At 48.7% G+C, this 17,298-nt stretch overlaps 1 protein-coding gene across 2 annotated transcripts in view; it reads right to left on the bottom strand.

Moving 5' to 3' along the window:
• The window catches only part of CORO1C (coronin 1C), a 46,899-nt gene extending 30,007 nt beyond the window's left edge, over positions 1-16,892 (bottom strand). The window contains exon 1 of one of the 2 annotated variants that reach the window (XM_059485341.1): positions 16,877-16,892. The gene's annotated coding sequence lies outside the window, so the exon portion shown is untranslated. Of the gene's footprint in view, positions 1-10,267; positions 10,343-16,876 lie in introns of those variants that run through there. The other variant, XM_059485340.1, reaches the window with a different exon arrangement.
• Between the last annotated feature and the right edge of the window lie 406 nt (positions 16,893-17,298).

Genomic DNA, 17,298 nt, shown 5'->3' on the forward strand with positions numbered 1-17,298 from the left:
TATTTCCTAATCCTTCCCTTCTGGCTTTTTTTTCCACTTCAGAGCCTTGGTTGTGCAAGCTCTGGGGTTCCCAGTGACACAGGGACACATTCGGTCCAAGCTGCACACCTATTCCAGGGAAACCTTGCCACCACTGTCACCAGCAAGGCTGGAGGAGGAATCAGTACAATAAAATCCCAGAAAGGATTGGGTTGGTTTGGAAGGGGCATTAAAGCTCACCCAGTTCCACCCCCTGCCATGGGCAGGGACACCTTCCACCAGCCCTGTCCAACGTGGCCTGGGACATTTCCAGGGATGGAGCAGCCACAGCTTCTCTGGCCAGCCTGGGCCTCACCACCCTCACATGGAACAATTTCTCCTAATATCTCCTCTAAACCTTCCCTTGGTTCAGTTTGAACCCATTCCCTGTTGTCCTGTCACTCCATGCTCTTGGAAAATTTCATCTCCCCTCTCCAAGAATCCATGGAACCAAAGAACTCAGTCTCGTGATTTGAAGTCTTGCAAGACTCAGGCAAAGAAGGAAGTGGGAGAAGAAATGTCACATGGCCACAAAAAGTTCAGCTCACCCCACAACTTCACATGAAAGCTCAGCAGAAAAAGGGAACAGCCACGAATGCCTTGATGCAGTTTCTGTGCTTTTAAACACAATTCTGTTCCCTCTGTGGATCCCTTTTCCCATCAATCCATATCCAGTCCATTGCTGACAGAATTGTTGTTTTCAGCTGTTCAGAGTTATTTAAAACAAAGGTGAACACTACTACAGATGGTCACAATTCCAAAACACATCTTATTTGCGTGCAGATTATTTTCAGTCTTTGGTTACTTGAGCCTAGGTTGAGCAGGACCCTGCCATCTGATTTCACTTCATTTTAAAGACAAAAAGCTGGAATATGAACTTAATACTGAAATTTCCAGCTGTTCTACCACTGGCAAGATTCTATTTTGGGATGGGAACCTAAACCACAAACTACCAGGGAATTTGATTATATCTCAACTGGGGAGCCCAGCACATTCAAAAATTTAACACAACCCAAACTTTGAATAAACTGAAATTTCTGTTCTGGACCAAGAGCAAGGTGTTGGCTGCAACCTGTGAAACACTTGATACAACTCTGGATTTCAGAGCTCTAACCTGAAATGATCATATGAAAACCTTCAGAATATGAAGAACTCTTGAGTCAGAAGTGCCTGTAGAGCTCAAATCTCCCAGGATCACCAAGGACTCGTTATTTCCTGAGGGTTCACCTGTGTGTGCTCGTCTCACATCTCCCCCTGGGGCTATTTTCACTTCAAGATTTCCAGGGATGTATAATTCATCTTCTTGGGGAATCACCTGCTTGTGGAAGGTGTCCCTGCCTGTGGCAGGGAGGTGGAATGAGATGAGCTTGAATCTCCCTTGCAAGCCAAACCCTTCTGGGATGATCTTACCACTCCCACACTCTGTCACTGTATCTCCACATCCAGCCTTACATCATTGACCATAATTTGCAGTGACAAAAGGACGCTGCAGTTAAAGTCATTACCCTGAACTGAGAGCGTTGTCTGGCTTCATTTAATCTGTGTCATCTACCAGAAAGGCAGAGCAATGAATGCACACAAAAATCATTACACAAAATAATTCAGCAGGAGCCACAGAGTGATGGGGAACCAGCAAAGGGAGACACCAGCAGGAATGGGAGTTCTGCTGCACTCCAAACAACCTTTTCTTTTGGGTTTATATCTTTTAGAGCATCCTCTGGCAGCTGGCACCACAGAGGTGCTGGGGGATGTTACCACAGGCTGGACAAAAAAGGGTATTAAAATGAAAAGAGGAGAGCAAAGTGGAGCTAAAAATAAAGGATTAAAACTCAGGACAAAACCTCATAAAGGCAAGTAGCATACAAAATAAGAGAGCAGGGATTGAACACTCCAGGTGCCTCGGTGCGTTCATGGAAGGTGGGGGAAGGAGATGAGGCTTTAAGGTGCCTTCCAACCCAAACCATTCTGGGATTCTGTGATCTCTGCATTTCAGCTTCTGCTTTTGCTGCCAGCAGAGACAGTTGCACGGTGGTTGGACACCACAGAAGCTTTTTGCTGGACAAGGAAAGGGAAGCCTCCCACACACTCCCACCTCCAACGCCGCCGTTCCAGCAGCCGACCACAGAAGGTCGTGGCCTTTCACATCATCCCCTGCAAAAATCCTTCCTTTTCTTTTCCACTGGAATAAACAACAGAGAAGCTTCTTTGCATGCTGTATCCCATCCACTGCCAAGAGACAGAGCAATATCCTGAACAACAGCCCTGGGAGCTGCACCAGAGACACCAGAGCAGCCCCAGGGATGCTCCTGACACCCGTGGGGAGCAGGGAAGAGCAGGGCTCCACACCATGCTGTGATCCCAAGGGAAACACAAGCAGGAGTGCAAGGCTCTCCCAGGATTCCAGCAGAGGGAATCCAGTGAGAAAATGCTTCTCCCCAGCACTGACCTAGTTCTGTTATCAGAGCTAACAGGGAAGTAGCAATCTGGTCAGAGCTGCTGCCCCAGCCCGCTGGATTCCTCTCTCACTCAAAGGTTACATGCCAACGTTTTCCAGACCTTATTCCTGAGATACATTGGAGGCTTTTCTTTTTTTTTTTAGGCAAAGGTTGGTGGTTATGAACAGAAAAAGAGCTGCTCCCCAGCACAGCTTCATTAAATTCTCAAATCACCACCAGATCTCAGCGTTCCCAACCAACCAAGTAACAACCTTTTTCTAATATTAAAGGTGTTGTCCTTTGTCCAAAGTCCCTCTCCAGCTCTCCTGGAACCCCTTTAGGCACTGGAAGGGGCTCTAAGGTTTCCCTGGAGCCTTTTCTTCTACAGATGAACACCCCCAGCTCTCCCAGCCTGGCTCCATGGCAGAAGGGCTCCAGCCCAATCCCCAAAGAAACAGATAAGCTGGTTTTTATTCCCCAATTGCAACATCCCTTGGCATCCATAGGAAAAAATTCTAAACATTAAAGGTGTTTTAAGAGATAAACAATCTCACAGATAAAAGGTTGCAAGGTCTCAGTTCTCCCAGAGCACTGCACCATCAGGGAACCAGGACCTGCAGAACCCTCTGCTCCAAACACCAAATGAACAAAATTCCTCCCAAATCTGGAATAAGGCAGAAACAACAGATCAGCACAATCAAGGCTCCCAAAGAGCCTGGCCAAGAGTGAGTCAGACTGACCAAGAGAGGAGCAGCGCTCTCCACATGACCCGGCCTGACCACAGCGGCTCCGAGCTCAGCTGGGAGAAGCCAGAGCTGCCTTGGGGAATGGAGCTGGGAGCAGCAGGATGACCCAGTGCAATGGGTAACACCACATCTCCTGCTGTAACAGCTAACAGGATGGGCTGGAGTCCTGGAGAACATCTCAGGTAGGTTGAAGGTACAGCACAGAGCAGCGTGGTGCATCACACTGGAATTTCCAGTGGACGCACTTTGCTCCAAAAAGTGACAATGAGCTTGGCTGCCACATTCTGAGCAGCACCTTCTTCCACTCCTCAACAACAGCCACCCAACAGGTGAGGCCCCACACTGAACTGCTTTTAATGCTCTCAAAATAACCCAAACAACAGTGATTGTCAAAGACAAGACACCATCCTCACCCAGGACGTGGGAGGTTTGGGCCGGACAACGCCAACATCTCAGATTTTAATGCAGTACAAACACGCTGCAAAATGAATCTCAGTGCTCCCAGTTGGAACTGGCTTGTGTTTCTCCACATTTCCATTTGCTGTCCTGCCAGCTCTTCTGGCCAAGCAGCCTATAATTCCAAGAGCACCATTGTCATTCTGTCCTGTCTCCGTACCGTGCAATTTGAAATCAGGGCTGGGGGAGGGAGGATGGGGCAGGAGGAGGCTGAAACTCAAATCCAGATAGTTCAATCTGCTCACTTGATTTTAAATCTCTGTCTCATGGTGTCAATTACAGCCCCACAAACATCTGTTTTAGCAGAGGCCTCCAAGTTCAAACACATTTTTTTTGTCCTACAGATGTTCTTTGTCACTGACCTGTCGTGGGATGACAATGAGGGGGCACTACCTGATGTCAAACCATAAGGGTGACACAAAGCACTTATCTCACTTCTCTGGGCAGGCAAGAAGCAAAAAATTAACTTAGGGAAGTGGATTAATCTATTAAGGAGCTTTAATAAACATTCTAGGCTGTCAAGACAGATTTCAGATTCCTACCCATGTCCTTGACACCTCCACGGCCCCACATCCACATCTGAGCTTCCCTGACAGGGAGAATCACCCCCACCCCAACACTGGGCAAAGGCTGATTCCTTGGGGAATTCTTGGCCCTTCAGCTGGAGAACTGGTTTCCAGTGAAGAATTCCAGCCTGTGCCTTGATGACCTTTAAGCTTTACTTACCTGTTGCTTTGGCAGTCACGTTGCTGCACGTGCAGCCCACACTTCCAGGCCTTTGGGAATCCCTGTGGCATTTCCAGCAGCTCCAGAGGAGCCCAGCCAAAACAACACAATTACACCCAGATAAGCCCAGCTGGTTTTCATGGGAGCTTGCAGAGCACTTAAGAATACCCTGAGTGGAGCAGAAGATGGATGTGGCAAAGCAGGGATACAAAGAACAAAAAGATAACATTTACCCCCAAAGAAACATCAGGGAGCCAAGGGAAGAACAGAGAGATAACCCCAGGGTAGCCTGACCCTAACCAGGGGCACCCACCTTAAAACACCACACACAACAAATTGTTCCAGAAAGGAGCAATTCTCCTGGCAGTGGCCAAGAAAAAGATGCTGGAAGCACAGCACCACTGAGCTAGAAGGGTTTTGTGCCCACCCTTCAGGCTGTGCTAAAGCAGAATATATTGCTGAGGAATGTCTGGCAACTTGTGTTTGCCTAAACTGGCTCAGGATTCTCTCCTGCCTTGCAAACTGATCTCTCAGCAGATCCAAAAATTCAAATAAACTTTAAAAAGTATCACTGAAAACGTAAAAAAAAAATGCAATACACCTCCTGTTGTGAATGAGACAGCTTTGGGCCTCCAAGATAAGGTATCATTATATAAGTACTGCAGAAGGGAATTAAGAAATTAAAAGTGTAACAATTGTAATTTATCCACATGTACACACCCCACTATGTGTGCTGGGGCAAATACCTGAAGCATGTGTAAAACAACAACTCCACTTAGTAGTACATGCTACAAGTAGTACATGCTAAAAGTATTCCCAGCCTAGGACCTGCCAGACCCTGAGTAAAATGTGTCACCCCTGAGTAAAATGTGTCACCCCACATTCCCAGCTTGGAAGGAAGGATCCCAATCTGTTTCACACAGGTATGATGGAAAATTAAGGAAATGCCAAGCAGACACCCTGAGTCAGCTGGGGAATCCAGATTCCAGCAGGAAGCAACAACCATGAGGGATTTTTAAGTATTTAAAGTGAAAAGGGGAGAAAAAAAAGCAATTCCAGGAGGTAATTCCAGCCCTGAGCAGGTGCCTGAGCATTGAGGCTTTGCTGATGACAACCTTCCCTATCAAGCCATCATCTGCCCAGCATGGCCAGTTTGCCCAGTTCCCAAGGGACACCCTGCTTCCCAAGGATTGCATTTGTTGCTGCCTGCTAATCCCTGGAGCTGCTAATTACACCCATTATCAGTTTGTCCAGCATCCAGGTCTGGCACGCTGTAAAATGTCAAGTCTCCATCAGGTTTACAGACAGGTTTGGGTTAGCAGGGACCTCAAAGCCCAACCCATTCCAGCTGCTGCCATGCAGGGACACCTTCCATGCTCCCAGGTTGCTCCAAATCCCATCCAGCCTGGCCCTTGACACTTCCAGGGATGGGGCTGCTCTGGGCACCCCGTGCCAGGGCCTTGCCACCCTCACAGGGAAGAATTTCTTCCTTAAATCTAAATCAAATTCCCCCTTTTTCGGTTTGAGTCCTTTGCTCCTTGTCCTGCCACAGCAGTTCCTGATGAAGGAATGCTTAGGAAAGGGATGATGGAAAATGTGCTGCTTTAACACTGCAGATTTTGTGTTTATTTGGGAGAAACAATGGATTTTCAAGGACTCCGGAACACTGTCTCCATGGCAACTCTATGCAGAACCAGGGAGAGGGAGGGAAAGTTCCCATATTTCCAAATACTCAAAACTGAGTGATTTGAACTCCATTTTCCAGGGATTACTTAAACCAGCAGCTGCAGGTGCAAAGCACTGCCCAGGTTCATACAGGGATGCAAACAAGGAGTAGTTTCAGGCACACCATTCCCATGGAGTTTTATTTTTCCTGCTAAAAATGCAGAAATGTGCCTTAATGTTCAGCTCAGAAGAATTATTACTTGTGTGCTTGTTCCTACATAGATGGCAGCCAAAATGTGGAAAACCACAGGGAAACCCTGGTTCTTCCTAAGGGGAACATTTGGCCTCAAGCACAGCTCAGCAACACCCCAAGGAGAGCTGTGAGCTCATCTCAGCATCAGGCTGAGCTTTAATCACTTTAAGTCACATCCCACCACTGGTTTATTTCCATTGCTCTTTCAAATTCAATTATTAAAAAAGGAAAACAAGACAAACCTAATTATGCTGGGCTGAGAGGCCCAGCTCAATGTCAGAGTCACTGCAACTTCTCCCACCAAGAGCCAGACCTCAAACATCACCACAGGCTCAGCAAAAAGCAGATTAGAGATCATTTTTGTTATCACCAACAAAGCCAGGGGTGCTGAAGAGGCAAAGTGGTCGTGCTGAAGAAATTATCCTTTCCCTAGTGCAGTGATTCTGCCTTGGTTCTCCCTCTAAATCATCAGCACAGAGGAGAAATTGTCCAAAAGGCCACAATTTGTCACTTTCAGACCAAGGAGGTCTCTTCTATCCACCATGGGCACATCAGAAACCTTCAAAACCCACAGGTATTTCCCAGCAGATGCCATTTTCAATATTTCTCTGTCAATTTCCTGACCTACAGAGCAGGATTTTAAAGTTTTCAGGATGTTCCATCAGAAAATCCTCTTCCATTTGAGGAGCACTTTGTGACTCCGTAGGAAGGTGTTTTCTCCAAGGGATCCCCCCTGTCTTATTGGCATCAGGAATTTCATGGGAGGGGAATAAAGTCAAATTATCAACTTGCCACACCAACAGCCACCTTCTACTTTTCCTACATCATTACCTCCAGCCATTAATCCTGATTGGATTTATATTCCCTACACAAGCCCATGAACACAACTAATGGCTGGTGATACAACTAATGGCTGGGATATTCCATTGGGATCCTCTCCAGACAATTTGTTCCTCCAAGGACAAGCCCTGCAAAGCTGCCAGTGGAACCTGGGAGCAGCTGAGCAGTTCTGTGTCACGCTGGTATTTCACATGCCTGTGTGTGGTTTGAGATGAGAAAAGCCACAAAAAGTCATGTACTGAACAATTATAACCTCAAAAAGAAACAAATAATCCATTTTTTTTTTTTTGCACAGTTACTCACAGGAGGAAAAGCAGAACAAAGCAATCCCATTAACAGATAAAAAGAGAGGGCCCAGTAAACAATTCCCAACCATACTGGTGGAGCCAACACATGCAGAAAAATGAACTTTCACTGCTGCTTTCCTGAGTCACTCAGCTGAGCCCAAAACCTTTTTGGGCTTCATTTTAACTTGGTGTTCACCACCACCAGCAACTGTGCAGAATGTGACAAAAACTCAGCAGTTCCCATCTTGTCAGCCACGAGCCACCAGCAGCCTGACTCCTCACACATGGCTCCAAAACGAAGCTCTAAGCAGTTTCTAATCACACAAATTTCAGGGTTACCCACCAGAATATGCCAGCCCAAAAATATTAAGTGAGGGAGACTACAGGGAGCAAGCTAGAGGAGAGCACAGACATTTAATTCTTGTTCCTATGCCCTGCAAAGGCTTAAACTGGGGCACTTCAAATCCTCAGTGAGTTTCTGTTCCAACACATCCTCAGAGAAGGGCTGAGATTATCGCAAAAACCTCAGTAAAACAAAAATCAAAACAAACAAAGCCAGGCTTTAAAAGTCAAGTGAAAATGTGCCTGTGAGCTTGCCCAAGAGGACATTCCTGGCCCTGGGAGTGGTGCACTGATGACCTCACCGAGCTGCAAACTCAGGCCAGGAAGTGTTTTGCTCGTGTCTTCAGAATAGGAAGCTGGCATCCCAGGGATAATTCTCAGAATTGATCACCAAGTGAAACCCAGGAGCATAAATCCCTTCCCCATCACAACACAAGGTTTTGGTTTAATGAGCCATTTAATCAAATGTTGGACGTGGCCACCACGGTGTCACCGAGCGCAGAGCCCGGCACCCTGTGCTGCATCACCCAGGGAAAAGCTGATATTTCCCCCTTCTGCACATTCCTCCTCATTGACATTAAACTGAATCCCTGCCTCTCGCTTGGAGTGAATCCCAGAAGTGACAGATGCAATAAGCATGAAGATTTCACTTGAAAAAATCCAATGATGTTTGAAAAGACAGCTCAGGAGAAGACAGAGCAATGCCAACAGAGAGCACAAATGCTGATTAAAGCAATCTGGATAAAAGGCTACAAGTGACCATTGAAAAATTACTATTATGAAGTGCTGCACTGAAACAAACACCAAGCAAATGCTGCCTGACATGTCCCCATGTGTGTCAGGTCTGACTGGGGCTACCAAAACCACAAAAAAACATATACCCAAAATAAACACGCATTGCCACAAAAGTATTTGATCTTCTACCTTTGTGTACACAGTCCTTAGCAAACACCACTATTAGCTGCAATAAAACCTTCCTGCAAGCACACAGCCATCTGGATTTTTCCCCCCACTCCTTGAGCAGAAAAGATGATTCAATGCTGGTTATTCAAATGAAAAATGGAATAAACCCTCTCCTGCCTCCCGCACACGGCACCCGCTGCTTTCCCCACATCCAAACCCGCTGCTCCCAGGACGTGCTGTGCCAGTTCACACCATCTTCCCACACTCCAGAGCTCCCCTCGTGCGTGCCACAGAGGGAGAGGATGGCACCAGGTAATTTGGGAACAGCCTGGCCTAAAATTAAAACAAAATCGGGAAATTCAGCAGCGAAATGAAAAATCAGCCGCAGCCTGGTGCGTTCAGAACATCCCTCTCTGATTTTGCCACCGTCCTTGGTCTTGCTCCAGTAATCCCCACGCACATCTGCACGAACAGACGAGCTCAGACCAACTCCAGCTGCTAAAAAAAACCCCAACCCTAACGCATCTCACTTATCTTCAACAATAAAACTGCTTCCATCGGGCTCACTTTTGTTTCCTGGCACCTTTCGCTGCCTTTTTTTTATTTTCTGCTTTTTTTCAGACCTGTCTCCTGTGCAATCAGTCAGTTAAGGCATCACAATGTCCTACAGCTGAAGCTCTCTCTGTGTCAGACACCTGTCCATGTGTCCAAGATCTTCCCTCGTGCTGTTAATGGAATCAGTGGGAATTTCATAAAGCACAGGTATGGACCAGCATTTAAATTCCAGCCTTCGGCACATCACTGTTAAGCAACGTGGCTTCCTGCGTAGGAAAACAAAGCCCAGGGACATCTGCCCGCAGCAAAGGGATGGGATGAGATGGTCCTTAAGGTTTTTCCAACCCAAACCATTCTGGGATCCCCTGGTGATTCAATGACATGTCACACAGCCCAGGAGGAGCCCACACATCTGCACAGCCTCCAAAGAGCCCCTAATAACAGCGTGACAAGGACCTGCTCTACAGGAGCCTCCGAAAAATAACCCCAAACTAAATCCCCATCAGGGCGCTCATCTTTTGTCCTCTGCCGTGGAGCACGGCGGGGACGGGCGCTCCGGGGGCGGCACACGCCGGTGGCACCGAGCGGCTGCTGCATCGCCGGGCGGAAAAAATGGGGAGAAAAAAAAGAAAAAAAAGAAAACGTGCCGAACAAAAGCCCCCCAGCGCTGTCCCCGCCGCGGCATCAGGTGCGCGGCGGGAGCGCCCGGCGCCGCCGCCCCGCCCCGGGCTTGCCCTGCCCGGCGGCCCCGGCCGGATGCGGATGCGGCGGCGACCCCGCGCCGCTGCCTAATAAGGAGGGAGCGGGGAGCGGCCGGGGCCGAGGCGGTGCGGGGAGGGCGCTGCCGCCGCGGGCCCCAGGCTGACAGCGGCCGCCGCCTCACGGAGGGCTCGGCGGCCCCGCGCGGGAAGGGCCCGCCCGGCCGGACCCCCGCCCTGCCCGGCTCCCTCCCGCGGGCGCCGCGCCGCCCGCCCTGCCGCAGCTCCGCTGGCCGATGTTGCCCAGTTCTCCCCGCTCGCCCTCACCGCCCCCGAGCCGCACCGCGATCCCGAGCCGCCTCCCGCGTCCGCTCCTCAGCCCGGCGGAGCCGCCGCCTCCACCTCCTCCTCCGCCCGCCGCCGCCGCCCGACTGAGCGCCGCGGGGCGGGGCGGGGCAGAGCGGCAGCGGGTTCCGCCCCCTCAGTAACCACGCCCAGAAGGACCACGCCCCTTCAGTCTGGCCCCGCCCACTCCAGCCGCCCTCGGTGGGGGGCGGGTCAAAGCAGTGAGTGATGGGTCAGCCAGCCAATTGCCGTGCTGATCTCGCCACCACGCGCGGTCGCGCGCTCTCAGGCCCCGCCCCGCCGCCCCTCAGCGGCGAGTGGGGGCGGGAGGTCATGAGGGACCTGAGGGGTCGATCGTGTCCGCCCTGGGGACCGGCCATGCCCTCCCTGTGAACCAGTCCTGTCCGCTCCGAGGGATCCGTCATGTCATCCCTGGGGATCAATCATCTCATCCCTGAGGGATCGGCCGTGTCTGCCCTGAGGGATCCATCATGTCATCCCTGAGGCACGGATCGCCTCATCCCTGAGGGACCGATTGTGTCCTCCCTGAGGGAACAGTCATGTCGTCTCTGAGGGAACGGTTATGTCCTCCCTGAGGGACCGATCATGACATCCCTGCGGGACTGGTCACGTCCTCCGCTGATCGTGTCCTCCCTGAGGGAACGGTCATGTCCTCCCTGAGGGACAGATCTTGTTCTCCCTGAGGGGACTGATCGTGTTCTCCCTGAAGGATCAGCCATGTCTGCCCTGAGGGGTGAGATGAGCCTGCTGTCCTCAGAGGCAACGCTGAGGAGAACCAGGAGCTCCACAAGAAAACAACCGCGTCACCTCACGCTGTCACACCAAATCACAGTGGCTGTGGTGAAAAAAGGACAGTGACAAAAGCTCCTGCTAAAGACTGCAGAGCTCGACCCCAGCTAAGAACCACACTCCAACAAGACACCCATGGCAGAGGTTTGAGACCAGAAGTTCTCCCCGTTGCACTGTGGCAATCTGGGGATGCTGCGCTTCAAGGCGTAAGGTTTGTATCTGTGTGTATCTGTCGTGACAGGTCGGACAAGCACTTTGCACACACACCTGGCTGTACCCAGGTGACACCGCCACACTCGGGGCCATCACGGCCTCAGGGAGCCCGAGGGGCGGGTGAGAACACCCGAGCAGAGCCCACAGCCCTCAGTGTTACCATACATGGCCAAAACCAAAACTCCTCGAGCTTCCTCATCCGCTTGGGCCGACGTTTGCACGTTCATTTGCATGTGGTTTGATGCTTAAGGGGTGGGGTAATGTTTTAGGGGAGCATCACCCTGCTAATTTCTCTTCTAATCCTTCAGAATTTGGAGGAATATGTGTGATGAGCTGAGCTGAGGGCCCTGCTCTTCCCCTATGGAGCAGTGACAGGACCATGAATTACCCACTGTGAGCGATAGCTGGTGTTAAAACCCCCAGATACATTTGTCCTGGTCTGTCTGACTGTCACAGCTGATGGAAACATCAGTAGCTACAGATTAAACAAATGTTATCCTGCATTTATTAACCTTTGACACTAAATGTAACCGCTGATCCACAAGCAGGAAAGCCTCTCTCACCTACTGAGCAACACCTTGATAAAAAAATTACGCAAACAGAGATTGGAGCGGCAAGGCTGCACCCTTGCCCATGACAACAATTGCCCTGAAATTAATCAACAGCTTCTTTCTGAAAACCAGCCCAGCACAATTACACCACTCTGCTCCCTCAAACAATCCCTTTAAAGCTAAAGGAGAAGAAAACGAAAGCAGCTTTGGAGCAGAGCTGAAGGTAACCCAGAGTTTAGGGAGTTTAGGTTGTGATTCACATTTTCCACGTACATACATGATGTGTTGAAGGTCACAGAATGAGTCAGTGATAGAGCTGAGAGTCCTGCTTGCCCATCCTTAATTTATTAGGAGTCTCAGAACTGGGTGAGAGAATTAAATTTTATAAAACTTATATTTAAATTATGTTAAATATTAATAATAAATATTAAATATTTAAATTATGTGCCAATTGATGCTTTAGCCTGGGCTGGAAAAAGCAGGAATGAAGGCAGCAGCACCCAGCACTGCCCACCAGCTCAGAAGGGGAACCAAAGAAGATTTTTGGCCTCCAACTGGAAAGAAAGTGACACACAGGGGACACAAAAGTGAAATTTGTCCTGAGAAATCTGATTGAAGCCTAATCCTCTCAAGAGCTGCCTTGGGAAGGGTGGATCCTGCAGAGATGAAAATTCCTTGCTCAACAGTGCTGGAAGATGCTAAAGATGGGCTCAGGTGGAAATAAAACCTGTGGAATTTTTACCACAGCTTCCTAAAACAGCTGGATGGAAACACTCCAAAGAACACCCGGATCCTGTCTGGGATTAATGAGCTGTTTAGATCACAAAGTGATGAAGAAATTACAGGAATTTTAGGCTGAATTCTCCAACAAACAGAAGAAACAGCTCAGGTTTTACATGTGCTCTTTGGTTCTGCTGTAACCACTAATTTTCATCACTTCAGATGAGTAAAGCCACCCTAACAAACAATTTAAATGTTATCCACAGTGCTGCAACTGAAACAACTTGTCAAAATATGCCACAAATTCTAATTTTTCTACAGAAAAAACACCAAACCCTTACAGCTACAAGGAGAAACACACCAAAATTTACCCCATTTTTCCAGCACCTGCTTAGCACATATTGCAGAAATTCAGGATTTATTTTAAAAATTCACTTTTAGCCATCCCACATATTTCCCCCTCAGCTACATCACTGCAGGATTGCTGCAAACTATCTCACAGCCTTTATAGGGAAACAGCACGGTGGCTACAGACTCCACCTCTGAAACTTATGTCAGCTGCTAAATTTAGCCTCCTGCAAATATGCATCAGTTCCATCCCTGCAATAAATCCCCTGCTTTGCTCCTGGGGTGAGCCTGGTGTGCTTCCCAAGGCCCACATCAGGTGTGTCCCACAGCCCTCCCCACCAAGGCCGTGTTTGTAGTTGGAAGAGGAAAAGAAACACCTGAGGCACCTTTTTCAAAGGAGAAATTTTGATTAATTTCTTCAGTTTGGTGTCTGTGAGCCGTCCCAAAGGGGTGACAAACCCCATTTCTGGAACCAGTGAGGTCACTGGAGGGATGAATTTGTCTCAAACATTTCGTTTTGCTGAAATCCTCACTGCTAAATATATTCTGAATCCATTCAGAAATGGCTTAGGGAGGGCTTAGAGAGATCAGCAATTTAAAGTCCTGTTATTTTGCAGCTTAACTTCTAAATCAAGCAAAATATGCCAGACAGGACAGTCCTGAACCCTGGTTTTGCACATATCCAAGTTATACAGCTTTTCAAGGACTTTTATGTCCTTATTTATGTATTTATTTCCTAAAACCTTTTGATTCATTATTATTATTATATTTACTCTATTATAATATTTATTTAGCAGGAAGTACTAGGTTCTCCTACACAAAATTTGGATATTTTTATATTTCTTCTTCTATGGCTTCCATAATTTAGGGATCCCATCAAGGCCAGGCCCAGCAGCATTGGGAAGAGCTGCTCCTGCTGAAATCAGGAATGTCATGTTACCTTTCACTGAACATTTTTGGGACTTAGTGATTTTTAGTGCAGGGAAACATTCCCTGCCCATAGCAGGGGGCTGGAATGAGATGGCCTTTAAAGTCCCTTCCAACCCAAACCATTCTGGGAATCTCTGAACTGATTGCAGTGACAAATCCTCCCCACTCCACTTTCCCTGAGTGGAATTAGATTTACTCTCAGCATTAATTTCCTTTCTCTGCCTTGATTCCTCCTTGTCTGTGGGCACAGAGCAAGCGCCAGGGGCAGCTTTATGAAACCACTGCCAATCCTGGTTTTTAGGAGACATTTCCATGATCACCAACTGTTGAGCAGCTGCCAAGATGAAATTGTCCTCAGAGCCTCCACAAAGGGGCTCTGGGTAATGGAAAATCGATTCTGTGTCTGGCTGGGAGGATGTGCTGTGCCCAGGGAAGTGTTCCCCAGCTCCTGCAGAGGGTTTGGCTGCAGAGACAGAGCAGAATCCCTTTGGACTGGCCTTATTCAATCCTTGGCCAGAAAGGGGAGCTGTAGAATTAGGGAATGAAGATAAGGAGAGCAAAATGTTCCATCAGGTGCTTTGGAACAACAGCCAGGAAGGGAGAAGTGTCTGAGTGTGGCAACAAGGAAAGAGGAAATCATGGATTGAAGGACAGGGTTGGGAGCCACCACCCTGGAGCTTTACTGCCAGCTCTGTGTGACGTGGAGCCATCACTGTGCCACTTCCAGAGCCCAGGACTGGGGTCATTCACAACCCCCTCCCCAAAGGGCACTAAAATAAAAATAAAATGAATCAAGCCCTGTGCTGACATCACTCCTGAGCCACTGGAAAGGCTGGAGGAGGCTGGAGATGGATCAGGAATGAGTGAACATTAGGCCAGGATGTGCATTAATAATTAATGCTATTGTTATTAATGATTTACAATAGATTTCATCCAGCACATCTATTACTGCATCTCCCCACTCTCACACCTTTGTGCAGCACTATCAGTGTCAGACACATCCCTCCCAACTCAGCTGGAAGAAAGGCATCAAAAAATCAGCTTTTACAGCAAAAAGAAACCTCTAATTTCAAGCTAATCTATTTCCTCATGTATTTTTTCTCCATCATTAGACAGGATTGTGAAATATATTTTAATTTCTTTTCTATTTCTGCAGTGAAAAGGAGGCAGGTCCCAATTCCTAATTAAAATGTTGGGCCACCAAATAAACCCAAAGCAATTGCTTGCAACAGATGGGATTTCCTTTGTTGCTGTCTCGGAATGATTAACGAGGAGGAGAGAGACAAGAAAGCAGAACTTAAAAAAAAAATTAAAAAGAAAAAAAAAAGAAAAATAAAAAAAGCAAAAAGCAAGCTGTATTTTATTTACAACATGAATATGCTGGGATTGACAATTCCTATCCTCCTGAACAGCAGGAAAAAATCAGGGAAGAAGCCAGGGCTGGGTGTTGGGTTCCTGGGCACTGATCACAGAGCCTCACTATTCAAGCACTTTGGAATTCTTTTGCCATCTCCTTCTGTTTCTCTCTCTGCTGTCTAGGACCAGGTTGGACCAAAGGTGCTGGAAAAATCAGAGATATAAGAAAGGAAACACATAAGGGTAAATCCAGGTGAGGTGTGTGTGTTTGAGATTTGGGAAGATCAATGTTTAACCCATTTTTTAAACCCCAGCAGATTGCCATGGACAGCAGAATGGGAAGCTGTTCCTGCTCCAGGGGAAGGTGGCCCTGCCCCTGCAGGGGGAGGAACGAGATGAGCTTTGAGATCCCTCCCAACCAGAGCAATTCCGTGAGTCTGTGGTTTTTTATTGCAACATTTCCACACTTCAGCACTGAAATACTGTCTCAACTCTCCCTCCCTGTTTCTTCAGGAGAACAAGGAGGTAAAAATGTGTCAGGAGGGATTGGGCTGCACAGGGTATTAACTTGGGGAGGGAGCTGATTCCTTGTATCCCTTCTCACCCCTTCTTCTGCCAGACCTATTCCATCCACCTGCTCCTTCATCCCGGGAAGGATGAGCTGATCAAAGATCCCAGTGCCAGGTGTGGCTGAGGGGAAGCTCCAGCTCAGCTGTGCCAGTGACACCAGAGATCCTCCACCTTGCGGGGTGTGGAGATCCACACTCACAGCACCACCCTGCTCCCTGCTCTGAGCCCGGGAGTGCCTGCAGTGACAAACATCTCCCACCTCAATTTCCTTACATCCTGCAATGTGTCCTCAGCTGCTTCCTGAGAGCACAGGAGCTGTTTGTCATCCCTGCAGGGCTTTTGTCATCACTGACACGCACAAACTGTGCCACGTCCGCGCTCCGGCTCTGTCGCGACAGTAACACATCACACCTATTTTTTTAAAAGCAAACTCGATTCAAAGCCACCACAGATTTCCTGTGCCTTAAAACACTTATTTTCCCTTATAAGGAAATGCACAATTGCAGATTGTCACTGAACAGAAGATGGGAGTTAAGCAGCGTGGGTCGGGTGGCTCCTTGCGGGATCCAAACTCTCACACAAACACTCATTTCTATCCTTCCTATTTTTGCAGAACTGCTGTTTTACCAGGAAAATTTCAACAGAGTTCACTTCTCCATATTTTTTTTCAGTGAAAGGGTTTCCAAGTTGATGTCATTCTCCTGAATGGCTTATTCAGTGAAGTCACGGTGCAGGAGAAAAAGAACTTAGAGAAAATAATGCTGCTTTTTTATAGCTAAAATAAAATTACATTGGCTGGAGAGATAGAGGCAAATAATCCCACATGGCAGTGGGAGGATGCACCCTATGGACACTGCTGCACTGTAGCTGCTGTGAGAAACAGAATATTGTACTTATGTCTGACAAAACTGCATAAAGGACTTTGAACCAACACCTGATTCCCATCCTGCCTCTTTAGGAGACTCCGTGTGCCCTGAGGACATCCCGTCTGTCACCCAGCTATTCCCAGCAGCTATTTCCCATTCACGGCAATGTTCCCATCTCCCCTGGAACTGCGACCCCCAGCACCCCCCAGCCCCACGGCAGAGTCGGGACCCCTCACTCCTCACCTTTTTTGGGCGCTGGTGCTGCTGCCGTCCCCTCCGACGCCTTGGACTTTTCGAAGGTTTTCTTGGCATCGGCAACTTTAAGCACATTCTCATCCTCCTGACTCTGCCTCCCCTTCCGCTCCGGCTCCTCCGAGCCCCCTCCTCCCGCAGTCCTGCCTCCAGGGAGCAGCTCCGTGCCCGCCGCTGCCCACTGCTCCCTGCCGGCCTTGGCCTCATCGCCGAGGGGCTCCAGCAGCGCCTCCGTCAGCGCCACAGCCTTGCTCATACTCAGAGCCAGGCACTCCTTGCTGTGGGTCCTGACAGGGGGGGCCGGGGGGGTTCTTTTCGGGATGTAGGAATCGAGTTCATCAGCTTCACCCCCGAGCTGCTCCCTGCTGTCCGGGAGCTGGCTGCTGCTCTGTCTTGAAAGCCTCCCGGTGTCT

This window comes from Ammospiza nelsoni, chromosome 18, assembly GCF_027579445.1.
Source record: "Ammospiza nelsoni isolate bAmmNel1 chromosome 18, bAmmNel1.pri, whole genome shotgun sequence".
Lineage (NCBI taxonomy): Eukaryota > Metazoa > Chordata > Aves > Passeriformes > Passerellidae > Ammospiza > Ammospiza nelsoni.